Below are 17,077 nucleotides of genomic sequence, written 5' to 3' on the forward strand. Positions count from 1 at the left end.
TAGATAATTTATGGTTCCGGTTTTAGAGCAGGCACACCGACACCGCACACATGTGTCGTTCCGGATGAATGGAGACATTCCATGTGCTCCTACTCCAAGTCCTGGAGTATATAATTATCATTTTTATTTTTTTATTTTTCAAGTTCTAAATAAGAAATAACATAAAACAAGCATTTTTTTTTTTCCGGTCAGAGTGCTTTTCCTCTTAGGTGCTGGCCTTTTAGATCCTACTTTACCGACCTTGTGTCACATCTCTCTGTGAGCGTATGATAAAAGAAATCCATTGTCACAAAATGAAGAAAAGAAAAATTCCTCAAAACTTCCCTACCTGAAGAAGTGCAGTAGACTGAATTAACTATTAAGCAAAACTAAACATCAGTGAAGGAGGCACCGATATTTTCAATTGTTGGATTTATCATAGAGTATGTGTTGCAGATAAATCAAGGCCCACTAAAAGAAACTGATAATAGGTTAGATTTGTTGAGAATAGGTAACGTGGCTGTTACACCCAAACCGTGTTTGTTACAATTCAAACCTCTCTCGGACCCCACTCCGTTTGGTACCGTCGAAAAGGAACAACCAAACAAAAATAAAAAAAAAATCCGACTCTGCTTTTCTTTCTGTTTTAGCAAAAGACGTTTTTTTTTTATTTTATTTTTTTTTTTTTTACATAGGCGTCCTCACTTATCAAGGCTGAGAGACCACTCAAGGATAAGTTTATTACCATTACTTTCAAACAAGGCATACTATCTTATTTTTCTAAGTGGTCATTTCATCTGCCATGAGATTAACAAAAAACCCGCCGTCTCAACACTAGCTTAAAAGTCTCTCGTCGCCACTGCAGGATCACACGTCCATCTCACCCTGCATACGTTTTTCTTTTCTCTCCAGCCACGTTGTTCATTTTTCTCTGATCTTTTTTCTTTTTCTTCTGACACAAGCCTGCACACACTTCCTAATTTGAATATGTGCTTTTTCGGCTGCTGCTGCTAATATCTTCATAAGCCAGCTATCCTAAAGCTCCTGCTGATATTTTCCCACACGCTCTTATGCACTCTGTTACAAATAAGACAATATCAGAAGCAAGGATGACAAAGTCCAAAGTCTATCCAAACAAAAATAGATCAATTTTTATTAGAAACTTATTAAGACAACGCAGAGTGCAAGTACATAACAAGAATTCAGAGTATCTAGGAACGTTTTAGAGGGGGAAAAAATAGTTGTTTTATATGTAGGAAGAGATTTGTTCATAGTTAGCTAACGTCTTTCCTAATTTTGTGTGTGGCTAGAACTAGTGAAGAGGCAAAATACTCCCTTTGCTTTTTTTGGTATTTATATTTTGAAATAAAAATATAGAAAAAAATAACAAAATTATTCTTTATTTGCATTTTTAATAGGAAAAAATTATAAAAATAAGTTTTTTTATTTGAAATTTTATAATAATTTTCAATAATTCTTAATAATAATAATAATAATAATAAAAAAGATTGCAAAAATTTTTTTTAATAATTCTTGAGAAAAAAAAAAGATTTGAAAAAGGTGTTTTCACTAAAATCTATAAAGAAAAAAAAAAGTACATGCACTGAAAAGATATAGATGTGAGAAAAAATAGCAAAGAGACTATTTTGTCCTGTCACTGGTTCCAGCAGCAGTCACGTGAAAAATTAGGAAAGCATTTAGATGACTATAACCAGAAATTGAGTAGCCATGTTTGTTTTTGCTGGCATTGCGTGAGTTTAGAGAAACAAGACAAACACCAAGATATTATTAGTATATAAAAAGAACACGGTTAAAAAAAAAAAAATATTAATAATGGTAATGAAAGGATCTATTCAGTTATCTAAACCATTTGTTATGGAATTGAAAAAAATTTGACAATGTCCAAGTGAAGAAAGTATAAATTTATTTTTGGTTCCAGAAAGTTTGTTCACAGTTCTCTTCAGGCAATCTTATTGTTTCCAGTTGTCATGGACTTCTCCTTGCCACTGGACTCAAGCAGTGCAAATTAAGGAGAGGTATGGTTAAGGATTGCACAACTGTTGTTTCACAATTACACACACACAGCTACCCTTACGGGGAGTATCCATTGTTTTCGAGACTGAATAGAGGCATCGATACTCAATATTTCTCACAGATAAGGTTTATCAAAAACAACATAATGGAAACACAATAAAACAAGGTGAAAATCACAGATGTAATTACCACCAAAATAGTTCGCATTAAAAATCAAAATCTACAGAAATTGCCAGGGGAAACACATTATAGAGATATGTAAAGTAAATACAACTTATTTTGATGGTGCCTTGGAACTATTTTGCACAAGAACGATATGACCGGTTATGAAGCAAGATCAGATAATAACACAAGCAATGTAAAACCAAATATAAAATTATACAGCTGGTGTGGATCAGGTTCATTAAGCTTTAAGCCCAAACCAGAAAGAGACAAAGCCTAGATTTCAACCCAAGCACTATGCATGTGCAAGCCTTTTTTTTGTATTTCAAAACTGAAGAGTTAATTAGTGTTAGAGTGTTTAGCAAGTATTGATTTAAAGGGGAGGATAGCTCCAATATATTTCAAGAGTGATAACTGCATATATGGGATTAACACTATTATTATTAACTTCGATAGGCTATGATTATTGTATTATTCAATTAAATAGATATTTTTTATGGAAATCGCTCTGGACAAGGTATGAAGCTACTTGATGTAAGAAGCTAAAAAAAAAAAAACACTTCAAAGTCAAAAACTTCCGACGATAAATATTAGAGTAGATTCTGAGACAGAAAACAGCCGTTCTCCTCCCTTTGTTAGAAACATCGCGTGTAGAATGTGAGGAGTATAGGACAAAATAAAGGAAGTGAGAGTTACTCAAATTCTTATCTAAGGAGAGATGGAGTTATTTTTAAGGTAAAAGATGATAAAATATTTTTTCAAGAGGGAAAAAGAGCGTGTAGTGAATTAACAACAATAAAACAAACGAAACTATTTTCATTTACTTTTCTTTTACTATTTTTCTTTTTACTATTAGACATTTATGCAAGATTGAAGGGCTCCTTTTATATCTAGATGAAGCAGGAGTTGAGGAGCTCCATTTAAACAATTTTTTTTAATGAATAACAAAACCATCACTTTTTGTCACTTTCTCCATCATTTATTTCCCCCCCCCCCATCAATTTGTTGAATTTTTAAGCATTCTATTAAAAATACAGTTAGATTCAGAAAATGAACAGCTAAAAAGAAAGTAGTGAAGCATGCATGGTCCCCGGTAAGTGCACAGTGAACGAGGCATAAAAAAAAAATGACTAAGTTCCGCATTAACCCCCCCCCCCCCCATTTAGATCCCCAAAAGTTCGCAGAGGATTTCAAATCCTGGTGAAAATGAACAAACGGCGCAATTTTAGGCTTTAACATATGTAAATTTGAGTTCTGCACCATACAAGAAAAAATTACTGTCCATCATTCCCCCCACCCCATTTAGCCCTAAAAGTACCCAAGGCTAAGGATATTTAAATTTGAGTTCAGCACCATGCAAAACTTTTAAATAGACATACACAGAAAATTTTGAACAAATATGGTAAAATAGTCCCCAAAATGGAGTGTTTTATTAGCCCTAAAATAGCCCCTGGGGCACACCCAAGAGTGATCGCAAAGTATAGACAAACAAAATTATATAGAAATCAGTTACAGCTTTTCAGAAAGTTTTATAAAAATCCAAGGCATCAATTATTTTTAATAAACACAAAAGTGTCAATTTTAGCCATTTTATCCAAATGGCACCCCTAGGAGGGCAATCAGAGTTTTCCCAGAAAATCCGTTCTGTTACTTTTTTACTCATATCATGTTTAATGTTTGTGCAAAATTTCAAAAAATTCCAAGGCGTAATTATTGAGAAAAGTGCAGACAGATAAACGGACGAACGGACAAGGGTGAATTTACAGGTCCACTCTCCTTTTGTCGGGGGTCCAATAAAAAAGGGGTGGATCAGGTGAAGTGCTGCATATTATACAGATGCTTATTAACATTGGCACTTCTAGTAGCATTTAAATTAAAGGAAATACAGAAAGGTCTGCATGATGCCCGTATAACTCATGGACCAAAGATGAAAAATTCTAAAAATCATGATTAGGTGACGTAGTTTTTTATTTAAGAAAATCAAGTTTTACTGTTTCGCTGAAGATGAAAAACATGAAATCAACAAATCGGTGGACAAGGGTAGACAACTCTAATGCATGTGGAAACTGTCAAAATAATCACGGATTAGTTCCCTTTATTATATTCTCTTGGGAAATATGGCCTCGTCTGTCACTTATCGCTTTAAATGACAATTATCACTTATGATTTTTTTAATATAAAAATCTTCATTCCGTGACAAGCAGGTACAATATAAAAGTTTTTCTTCATTTTTTTTTTTTATTGCTATAAGTGCCAATCTGAATAAGCACCTAAAATCATGTTAAATACAAATAAAACTCTGAAGAATTGCAATGAGTCTGAATAAAGAAATAAACCAAATAATTTTGTATATTATTTTTTATTTGGAATCTTTTTTTTTTTTTTTTTTTTTTTTTTAGATGAGGCTGTTAAATTCATCTTCATAGTTGTTGTTTCGCCACGTTTCAGCGTTAAAATAATATAATACTATCCAGTATGGACCCAACAATGGAAGACCAAACAAGAACACAAAATCCAACCTTGATCACCCTTCAGGGCCCGTGGCGCAGTGGATAAAGGTGTTGAGTCTCTATGATCCAGGTGAGCATTGTTTGAAGATAATGGTTTCAATCCTACCCAAGTAGGCCAGAGGATTAGTTGACCAAAACGTGGTGAGATAACAACAACTATGGAAGGCAGTAATTACTCGGTATACAGTTGCAAGACTTAGCATTTCTATCCCATCATGGTTAATCACCAGAAAGAAAGCCAGAGGATGAGTTGGACGAAACATGGTGAAACAACAACAGCTATGAAAGATGAGGATAAAAGTCCACAACAGAATGAATGCACAAATTATGAAGCTTCATCTCAAAGGATTAAAAAAAACCCAAAAAACTTAAGCTACTGACTTCATATGTCATGGCACTAAACAAATGAAGGAGGGAGACCTCCTTAGACGTGGTCAGCAACCTTCCTAGAGCTGATGACTCAAATTACCAATTTGTAAACCTAATGTGTTTAAAGAGTAGGTAGGCTTTGTCTATCGTCAGGCTTTCATACTCCCTTTTTGCCTCTTAGCCAAGTGCAGAAGTGCTATCACAGGGATTCATCAGAGACACCAAGTACTTAACCTTGTTTCCAGACTAGGGTAATGAATGCTGCCCCCACTTCCATCTCATTCCCTTCCCATAAAACTAGGCATCTTGGGGATGCTTGATTGCCACATATATTTATGCAATTAGATGGGGCTACTCATCTGAAAGGTTTAAGGGTACTGGTTTTACAGTTTGGCTGCTGTATTCTGACTGACAAACTCTTTGGTAGTTCTTAGAGTTGTATAATATCAAGATGGTTGTGGTTTTGGAATATTCTGCCTATTGTTCTTATCTTGAATATTAGCAGTTCAGCCCGGCTTTGCTTGGGCCCTATTTACTGTTCATAACTTGCCCTACGCGTGAATACACTTTATGTAAGATTTCAAATGTTTAGATCAAAAATTGTCTGAGTAATTTCGTAGAGACCACAGAGGTAAACTGTTTATAACTTGGACCCCAATTTTGACCCCTTAATATTTATTATTTTGGTGTCAAATCTCAATAAAAAGTTTTACCCATGTCCAAGTTACCTACATCTAAAATTTCAAGTGTTTAGACCCAAAATTGGTGGAGGAATTTGGTAGAATCTGCAAAGGTCAATTGTTTCAACTTTAATCTTTTGGCAGCCAAATTTTCGCCCCAAAACTGATTAAAATGCTTGCCGCATGTCTGAATACCCGTTATGTATAAATTTTAAATGTTTAGACCCAAAATTGGCTGAATAGTTTGCTAGACACTGCAAAGGTCAATTTTTTTTTTAACTTTGACCGATTGGCAGCTCAAATGTTTGACCCAAACCGATTAAAAAACTTTCCTTATGTCTGAAGACCCTTTATGTAAAATTTCAAATGTTTAGACCAGAAATTGGCTGAGTAATTTGGTAGAAACCATAGCAGTAAATTTTTGAAAACTTTGACCCCAATTTTGACCTTAACATTCATGGTTTTGGGTTCAATAACCTCAATATGTAACCTACATCTAAAACAAGTGTTTAGACCTAAAATTGGCAGAAGAGTTTGGTAGAGTTTTCAAAGGTCAAATCGTTGAACTTTGACTCTATGACAGCCAAATTTCTGGCCAAAAAACGATTAAAAAAGATTTTCCCAAATCTCAATGCCCCTTATGTCAAATCTCGAGTCTGTAGACTGAAAATTGACAGAGTACTTTGGTAGGGAAATGTACAGACGCACACACAGAGACCTTTTCACTTTTATAGATATGTAGATTATTGTTTTTTTGTTTTTTTCTGAATAATTTTTAATATAAATGATAAAGAAACAGATGTCAATTCACTTGCACTTTTTTTTTTTTAAATTTTAAAAAGAAACTATAATAATAATAAAAACTTACAGTCTCCTCTTAACATGACTTTTTTTTTTCAAATTATAAAATAAAATCATAAAATAAAATTATAAAATAAAATAGCCAATTTAAAACCGTAAACAAACAGGCATTTTTTTTTTTTAATTTTTGGAGAGGAAATGGTTTTAATGATTTTTAACTCATAAAGAGTGACTAAAGGGAGGTAATTCGTTTCTCATTAATTAATGTTTGCAATGATGTTTTTTGTGACACTTTTATATTCTTTGGAGCAGTTCTTACCTGGAATATTATTCTCACAATGTTGTGGTTGATGTAGCCTCCAACCTTTTAATGATGTTCAGGGAGAAGTCTTGAGTAACTCCATTGTATTGTTAGTATCACCTGTACTGTGGATCTAATCTTCAACCTCCAGAAGGCTATGACTTAAAAGTGCTAAGTGATAATCAGTTCTATTTGTTGTGCAAAATATTATGTGATGGAAAAAATTAAAACCTTTTCACTTTCTCTTGGTAGTTTCTTAACAGCAGCAGATCTCCTTAAAAGAAAAATAGTTCTAACCTTGAAAGATTATACATTATTGGTTTACATGGAATCTTAAAAACTACATCTGCAAAAACTGAATGCATGATCAACTTCAACAAGCGATGATTTTACTGATCAATCAGAAGAGTTCCTGCTTGAAATGAAAAAAATCAGAAATCAGATCATTAACCTTGCTTTAACACCATTCAGCAAGATACAACCATTTAAGTCAAATCTTAAGTCAATTGAACACTATTTTTAAAGATACATTATTGAAAATACAGCTATGCAAACTAGACATTATCCTCGAGTGTCTTAAGGTCTTTCTGTACAGGGGTTTGTCAGGACAACCTAGCATGAGGATACTTTGCCATACAAGTAAATCCTGACTAAATATTCAAAAGCGCATAGTATTTGCAACCCAAATAAACTCTACTCAGTATAGCTAACCCACACTAGCTTTTATGAGGAATGGTGCATCTTCTCCAAGTGATGTTACCTCAAGTACCAACACGAAGCTAGATACTCCACCAGACCAGATGAATTCTTATCCTGGGATCCAGTAAAATCAAGAGACCAAAAAGAAAGATATGACATTTTAAAATGGTCAATTGGGGAGCAGGAAAGTATGTTCTCAATTTCTTTAACGTTTTTGTTGGATAAAGAACTTTAATGGAACATTCGAATATCTACGTATCTCATATAGAGTTCAAGTGTTAGCCCTAGGTAGGGGGCCTCTTGATTTCTGGAACTTTTACTGAAAGAAAATGAAACATAAAAAAGGGGGAAAACTCTATTTTTTTATCTTTGGCATAACATCAGTGAAGAGTTTATGATAAAGTAACAAACATAGCACCACATCTGCGGAATTATGACTAAGATAGTCAACTAGCATAAAATATGCAATGTTCACAACTTCTGTTTTGTGAACACTCTAGATTGTCATTGTATTCGCCTGAATTCAGCATTTAATAGTTCTTAATTCCTTTCATTCCGGTGGCAATTGTTTGGACCTGAGGTACAGGCTCAGCAAATGAAGCAAAAGGTGGCTTCATGGCTGGATTTGAATCTCATGACCGCCAGGAATTGTTACCCTATACTGATGATTGATTAAGCATGAAATACTAATGTCTATTTAATTCTCATGTTTTTTTTTTTTTCTAATTTTTATTTATATCTGATAGAGAAATTCTATTCTCCAAACATATTTTCCTTCTTTTGGGTTAGTGATTCAATCTAACTTCCAAACTTAACACAGCTTCGATTCCACACAGCGTAACACAAAACTTGAAAATGGAGAGAGTTTGACTTGAGTGTTGACCATCTTTTGACAAGTTACTATATGATGTAAATAAAATTTCACATAATTTAAACTCGATAAGTTTGCCTTTTTCAAAAACTCTTAGTTCTAAACTTGATGGCATGTCACTAGTGAATGAATAAATGAAGACGTCTTGTCTTGCCTTGCAGTGGCCCTGCTGTTTTAACAGCATAAACGACCACAGCTCTCCAAATAAGACAAGCAAAAGACAGTAGTCTCCCCATCACTTTCCACCTTGATTCATGGGTACATCTTCCCCTCGTGAGTTAAACACACCCCCACATACCAACCTAGAAATTTCTACAAAACTTCTTGTAATCAAAATAAAATTGACAGCCCTCCCTTTCACTGACGCTGCAATTCTTAACTGCAATGAGTTCTCTCACCTACAAAACACTCAACTTTCTGTCACCTCCAATTCATTCTTCTTAACGCATTCACTCTGCTCATGTGTAAGTTAATGCTTTTATATTTTTTAAACCACACACCACCATAATCATCAAAAGATCATTACACATCACATATTCCTGTGCCCAGATCGGTACTTAGATCTCCGTTTCAAACAGGCACAAATTTATTTTCTTGCTGAAATAGATTGTAATTTAAATAAAAATTGACAGCCCCCCCCCTTTTCACTGGTGCTGCAATTCGCACCAACTCTTAACTTTCATGTGTTCTCTCCGCTGCCAAATACTCGTCTCGCTGTCCAATTCGTTGTCTTTAACGCAGCTATTTCCCTCACATGCAAATTAATGTCTTTATATTTTTAAACAACATTTCTACTTTCATCCATGAATCTTATATTGCAATTTTTATTTTTTTATTTCTTTAATTTCAAATAAATAAGTTAAACCATTGTCTCTGGTGTTTATGAGCATCTTGCATGAATGCAAATTCGAATATATAAGACAAACTAATACAAAATGAATACCATAAGTTATTTATTTATGGAGGTCAGACAGAGCATGAAGCCACTTGATGTAAGGAGTTAAAAAGGATGAAATATAATTACAACAGAAGATGCCTATTGATCTTAATCATGAAAAAAAAATTTCCAAAAGGAAACTGTAAATAGGAGGAAAACAGTCAGCAGAAAGAGTTCCACAAGTCTGCAGTGATAGAAACTACTGGGATAGGAAAATTGGTTATAGTCAACATTATCTGTTCTTTTTTATTGCCGGTTTCTGTTCCATTTGGTTGGATAATAAGACATGATTAAGTAGACACTATGAAAAATTTCCCCCCACTCTCTATCTCTGCCTAAATCAATACGTGGATTCCATGAACAAAGCTTCTTTCTTAGAACTGCACGCCTGTGGAACCCTGTTCCGTCTGCCTGTTTCCCACCTGACTACAACTTGGATGTCTTCAAGTCCAACGTTAACAAATTCCTAATGAACCACCTCCTTAAGTAAACACTTCATCAAATCTCCACACTAACGTACTGTACTTGCAATAACCCTTATCCCTGAGTGGCTTCCGGGCCTTGATAAGTGGTGACCACCATGTAAAAAAACAAAAAAACAAACAAAAAAAAACAACAAGAAAGCTGTTCTTAACATAGGAAAAGGTGGAGACTTTCACGTTATCTAAGAGGATTGGTTGTTCTTGTTTTACGGCATATCAACCCTTTTCAGGTTATTTAATGCTGAATCCAAAGATTTTAGAAAAAAATTTTTTTAATAGAATATATTTGTTGTTTTCAAGTCGGTTTCTTTTTAACCCATAGTTGGGACCCTAACAGGTACTACCACTCAGGGTCAGAGTGGACCTGGGAGCAATGGTAATTAAAGGGTGGCTCCACATTCCCCAAAGCCCACAAGCTGGGGCCTCACCACTGGATATAGTTTAAGGTCATATCCAGGACCATCTGAGAGGAAGATAATCATTAATCAGAAGGAACCATATCTTGTTTATCACCATAATCCATCTGCAGAAAAAGAAACAGGAAGTCAAGAGAAGCAGACAATCTTGACCATAACTAGAAAATGTATTATGAGCTATGAACAGCAATTAATGAAAACTACTAGATTGACGAGTCAAATAAATTGGAACAAAGAAAACGCAGAATAAATCAAGCAATTCTGAAGAACTCATTAAAATAAGGAATAAAAAGCAAGCAGATGGCATTCATGTCCAGCTTTTATTGGATGTGCTTTCATACACCTAAACAGTACAGTGAGAAAGATATAGAGACTTTAAAATCGCTGGTGTGACAGTGGAGAATTCTTATAAAGGGAGATAACTTATAATCATCAATGCAGTAATATTCCAAATACCAACCTCGGATTTCTCATCAAATTTTGCTATAGAAAAGTTGTTCGATCTTGGTATAAGGTTTTGTTCCCAGACAGAAACTATATATTAATACATGCAGTTGAGTTAAGACCTCTACCCTGTCATATGAGATGGAACAAGAGCATGCTACCCTGATAGATTAAATAAAGGGTTTCATTTGAAATTTTGTGTAGATTCCAGAGTCTGACAAAAACATTCCCAAGTTCGACAAGAAAAACTGATTGAAACGTTGTACCAATAACACTCAAGATGAGAACAATAGTCTGAATAATGCCAATTATCAATCCTCATCTCAAAAGTTCAGAAATAAATATGATAATCTGTTTCTAAGAATTAAAAAATTGTTGAAGGGCATGTTCGACTACATCTTTATGAGGACTTTCTCTCAGAAGAAGTAGACATATTTCAAGAAGACTAGAAATCTGGCAAATACGATGAGCGAGGCAGAATTTGATAGCCATTTTGTTAAGCTTCCAGTTATATTCAAGACGTATAGGTGTGCATTGTCATACAACAGGATTGGACCTTTTTTGTCAATCAACTTCATAATACATGCATGTTTCTGGTACATCTTGTTGATTAACTAACAATGTGTCTGCATCATTGGACGGGTTGCCCGGACCAAATTGACTTTTCCTCCAAAGATCTATCTTTCATGACATTAGGAAGATCTTCAAGTTGTAAGCCAGTGAATTCTGTCAATAATCTTGAGTACGTCTTGACAGGTCTTCCCACTTTAGCGGTTCCGTGTTTAGGACCCCACAGTATCACATCACTGACAACCTCATCTTTTCTTCTGTAGCTATGTCCGGCATATCATTGTGTTTTTTCTCTTATGACCGAAGAGATCCTACAGATACACACATGCAGACGATTAATGGTTGGGTGTATTTTTCAGTTTAAGTTTAACATTACCTGAAGCATTCTAGTGTAAGTTCCATCTAACTTGGTTTCAAGATTTTTTTTTGTTTTTTCTGTTTTTGAGAGTCCATACTGGTGGACCATAAAGCTGCACAGTCTCTACCATGGTTCTAAAGTTTTTCTTGATCTGTTTTGAGAGGGCACATTTCCATATAACTTTCAGTCAATTAAATGCACTCCAAGCTTTGGCTATTTTGACGTGAATGTCTTTTTCGGTGGATGCGATGTGGGTGCAGAGATATTCGAAGTCATCTTTGTTGGAGTGTTTCAATTGGGCCGGTTTAATAAGACATTCTGTTTTAGTTGCGTTTGTATGCAGCCCAATCATGATGGCTGACTCTTCCAGAAATATGTAGCAACTTATGTACATTAGTATTGTCATCAGCTAACAGAGCAAAATCATCAACGTAATCGACATCTTTGCCGGATATCATCTGATTCTTGCTGGAGACAATGTTAGGCCATGTTTCCCATATTGCTCAATAGAGTGTTTCAGTATGTAATCACAAATAAGGAACCAGAGTATCAGTCAACACTTTTTCAAGATTCACGAAGATGTCATGGATTATTTCCCTTGTTTACCATCAAATAATGATGCCATTAGATTTATGGAAAACTAGTCTGAGTGCCCGGTGTTTGTAGGTGTGTGTTGAGCAAAAAAATAAATAAATAAATAAATAAATAAAAAAGTTGTAGTCTGGCAGACTTGAACCTGTGATGCGAAGGCGGAAAAGAAAGTGGAGGTGTGTGTAAGAGTGTTGGTTGAGGAAAAAAAAAAAAAATTGCCAGCGTAAAAAAAAGAAAAAGTGGTAGTAGGCAGGCAGGCTCGAACCCGTATCGCGAAGGAGGAAAAGAAAGTGAAAAAAAAACGTGATGCGTTAGCTGTTATGCCCATCACCAAACCGGAAGTGAAGTAGGTTTAAATTAAGGCTAGTCAATCAAAAAGAGGGGATGACTTTTGAAAATATCGGCGAAAAAAAGTGACCCTTCCCTGTAGAAAAGTGTCCAGTTGAGGGTGAAGGAATTAATGTTTTTAGCCAATTTTTTTATATTTGTCGTCCGAGCTTCAAATTGATACAGATTTTGCGAAAATCCGTCGCCTCTGTCAAAAGTTTTTGTGAGACATACATACATACATTTAAACAAACAGGTGAGATTTATATTATAGACTAGTAGGGGTGCCTGACGTAGCCTGGGTGAACAGTCGGAAATAAGTCATGCACCATCCACTATGACTGCGAAATTCCAACAGCTAAATACCTAGAAAATGAGGCTATTAAACCTGACAGTGATATGAGACAAGAAGGAGAAAGTGGCAACCCTAGTTGAAGTAAGCATTCCTAATGATGCTGGCCTTAACAGAGCAGAGCAGGAGAAAATAACAAAATACCAAGGACTTATGTACGACATGAAAAGAAACTGGAATTTTAAAGTATCAATCATACCAGTCATTAGAGGAGCAACCGGGCTTATGAAAAAGAATTTCAAAAACTATCTTTTTATTAGCCTGGTTGCTTCTATAATGACTTCTACAATTGATACCTTAAAATTCCAGTTTCTTTTCATGTCGTACCTAAGTCCTTGGTATTTTGTCATTTTCTCCCGCTCTGCTTTGTTAAGGCCAGCATCATTAGGGACGTTTACTTCAACTAGAGTTATCACATTCTCCTTATGTAGTTTTAGTTTACTAAAACTACATGTTATAAATGTCTATTTGATTCATTCACAATACCAGAAAACTGCCCCTTTATAATCATCACCACGTGAATTGACTTGGGTGCATGGCATGTGGGTTGATATACCATGGATTAATATCATAGCTCAATTAACAAGATATGGTGCTTTCCGTGCATGGCTTTTGTTTTGCCTCACTAAAACTGTTCCATTCCACCTCCCTTGAATCAACATTTTGTTATAATCCTTTTTTTCCTTTTTACTTTTGCGAAGGAAGAGTGCAAGAGAGAATGATGGGAGTTTCTCTGGCTGGACTGTTTCTGCTATTGTGTTAGTTTGTGGTTGGATGTAGAAGTGGGACATCAGATGACTGTCTGGTATCTCTAAAGGGAGGTGGGTCGTCTCACCTTTCTGCATTATGTCACCCGTCTCTGGGAATGATTTTCTTTAGTGTTATCATGATATAAAATAAATGTGACCCTTGTCAAAGTTCACACCAGCTAAATTAATCACCACCTATGTAGGGTCCTTAATATAAAACATTTACCACTGCTGTTATTAAAAAGCAGATGACAACGAGAAGTGGAAATTAAATTCTGTTCCATGTCATTCAACCAGCAATACAAACTGTATGTGATAAATCACTGTCCAAATAATCTAAGAATCGATCCCCGCAGTGCCACACTTATATATAAGTTAGAACACTGGCAATTATAAAAGTAAAGCTGTCTATTTTTTTTTTTTAACTAAAAATGTTGAAGAGTTCCAAAGACAGGAGTGATACCATTAAAATGAGCAATCCAGAATTTCTCTAACAGATGAAACTTTCAAGTCATGAACGCATAAGTTCAGTCATCATAACAATGCAATTTATAATCTCCTGATCCATTCGGGCGGAATAAAAAACGAGAGGCATTACTTTTAGAATGTCCTTCACAAATCATATTTTGTATATCCTCCTTGCTACAAAATGCATCTTTGACAAATAAAGCAAAAAAGATTTAAATTTGGTGTTTGTCCAGAAGTCTCTCATATATTAACAAAATAAAAATATGTACGACGTACGTACCCATGATGGAAAGAACATATCCAAAATTCACATAAATTTATCAAGTACTTTTATTTTTAACTAAGAAAATTACATTTTATGGCTAATCAAGAAGCGACTGTCTTACAAAGACTCTGACAAATGAAATAAGTCAAGATTTTTGTTGTAATGCTTATGAATTTACATTAATCACTTAAAAATTCTTTTTAAAAATATAACTACTCAATATGATTTTTGGAATAGGATATTTTCTTTCTATCATGGGTATGTACATCATACAAATTTTTATTTTTTTAATAATGGGGGAATGTTGAATAAGCACTAAAACTCTTCTCAACTAGATCAAAACGCACCCTATCATCTCTTCCTTTCATACATATTGATAGACATGGGTATTTTAAGGGTGGCAGTTATTAGGTAACGTTTTCGGATGTAAACCTACATAAATTCATACAGAAAAATATAGTAAAAAGAAAATTTTTTTTTTAATCAATCTTTCTCTCTCTCTCTCTATATATATATATATATATATATATATATATATATATATATATATATATATATATATATATATATATATATATATATATAAAAGGCAAAATGTGTGTGACTATTTTGTGTATGTCTCGCAAAGGCTTCTTTCGCAAACACTCCCAGGTTCGTTACGATCGCTTACAACTGTTTATATAGGTCCTATATAATAATATCTAGGATTTAGGAAAGCGCATAGATTTATTTACATCGACTTTTACAAAATTATTGCTATTTTGGCTTCTCTCATGTTGATTGGGCTTTTTCGTATAAAAAGCGGAACTAATTCAAAGTTAATGAACAACATTCTCGGCATTGCGCTGGGAAACGTCCAGAAGCAATCAGATTTGATCAATGTGGGGACAAAGTCCTCTTATATCAGACAGTTGCTAATCAGTCTGGAAAATGGGGAGCTGGTTTCCCCCTCCCCAACATGTTGGGGAAAAAACCAGTCAAACCCAAGTTAACTGTTCTATTTGACCTCAATAATTAGGTCAAATAGAAGCAGCAGAGTTAACTTTTATTGCTGCCACCTGTCAATAGTTAAATAAATTCAAACGTGTTCCTTTGCATGTTGTGGTGGCCCAGTGGTTAGCGTTGCACGTGTTTTTTTAACACTTTAATTTCCAACTTTGCCTCAACGGTTCGATCCTCATACTCGCGTACCAAAATTTTTTTATTTTTTTTTTTATTTTACCCCCCACCCCTCCCACCCCGGGAGTTTGGATTTACCCAAAACCAAACACACCTCAAAACACCCGGGCATTGCCGGGTATCCCCCACCCCCCCGCTAGTCTTCTATATATATATAAAAGGCAAAATGTGTGCGACCATTTCGTGTATGTCTCGCAAAGGCTTCTTTCGCACACGCTCCCGCGGGTGGGTGGGGGGAGGATTACTATCGCTTACAACTGTTTATATAGCCCCTATATCATAACATTTAGGGTTTGGGAATGCAGGTCGTCTCTAGATTTATTTACGTCGACTTTTATGAGATTCGCGCTATTTTGCTCTGTCCCCTGTTTGTCCTGCAGTTTAGTATAAATACAGTGAAATTAAATTAAAACGTTATGTTCTCAGCTTTCGTGCTACTTTCCCCCCTTCCCACCATCATCTGGGGGAAGTGAAAACTAAAAATAACGATCCCGGGATGACCTCATTTAGCGTCTTCCTGTTAATCAAACCTCTTTTACTAGCATTATAAGCCTTAACTTAACGGTTAAGTAGTTGGCTTTGGTTTCCACCTCCGCGTCAAGGCTTCCGGGTTCAATCCCTCTTCCCGACCAAAACTATTTTTTCTTTCTTTTACACCTTTAAACACCCGGGCAACTTTTTTTTTTTATTACTTCGCTTATTCTTTAGTTTACTCCTCCCCCATACACAGGTTTATTTATGCTATTTTTTTCCGTTTTCATTTTGGTTTTTTTTTTTTTTTTTTACATCGTCTTTTTTATAATATTCAAGCAGGGTTATTAATTCCCCCCCCCCCCCATACACACACCTACAAACACCCGGGCAACGCCGGGTACCCCCTGCTAGTCTATAATATAAATCTCATCTGTCTGTTTAAATGCATGTCTTGCAAAAAAAGTGACAAATTTTCATGAGATCAGTATCATTTTGAAGCTCTACCCTCTGGATGACAAATATCGAAAATTGGCCAAGAACATTAATTTCTTCACTCTCAACTGGACACTTTTCTCCAGGGAGGGGTCGCCTTTTTAGCTGATATTTTCAAAAGTCATCACCTCTTTTCGATTGACTAACCTTAATTTAAACCTATGTCACTTCCGGTTTGACGACGGGTGCAACAACTAATGTGTCACCTTTGTTTTTTTTTCTCCCACTTTTTCTCCTTTGCGCTACGGAGTTCGAGCCTGCCTGCCTACTACAACTTTCCTTTTTTTTGCTCAACACCTGCGTCCAAACACCTGGGCACCGCCGGGCACCCAGGCTAGTATATATATATAAAAGCGAAAATGTATGTGTGTGTGTCTGCTAAAAACTTTCGACAGACAGAACAAAAATTCACAAATTTGGTCTCATATGAAAGCCTCATCCTTCGCCCGACAAATATCGAAAAATTGGCCAAAAACGTTAATTTTTTCATCTTGAAATCAACACTTTTCTACCGGGGGGGCGTCAGAAAAAACCGTCTGCTCATGACGAGATCAGTTCTATGCATGC

The sequence above is a fragment of the Euprymna scolopes genome, chromosome 7, assembly GCF_053919585.1.
Source record: "Euprymna scolopes isolate OS-2025 chromosome 7, ASM5391958v1, whole genome shotgun sequence".
NCBI lineage: Eukaryota > Metazoa > Mollusca > Cephalopoda > Sepiida > Sepiolidae > Euprymna > Euprymna scolopes.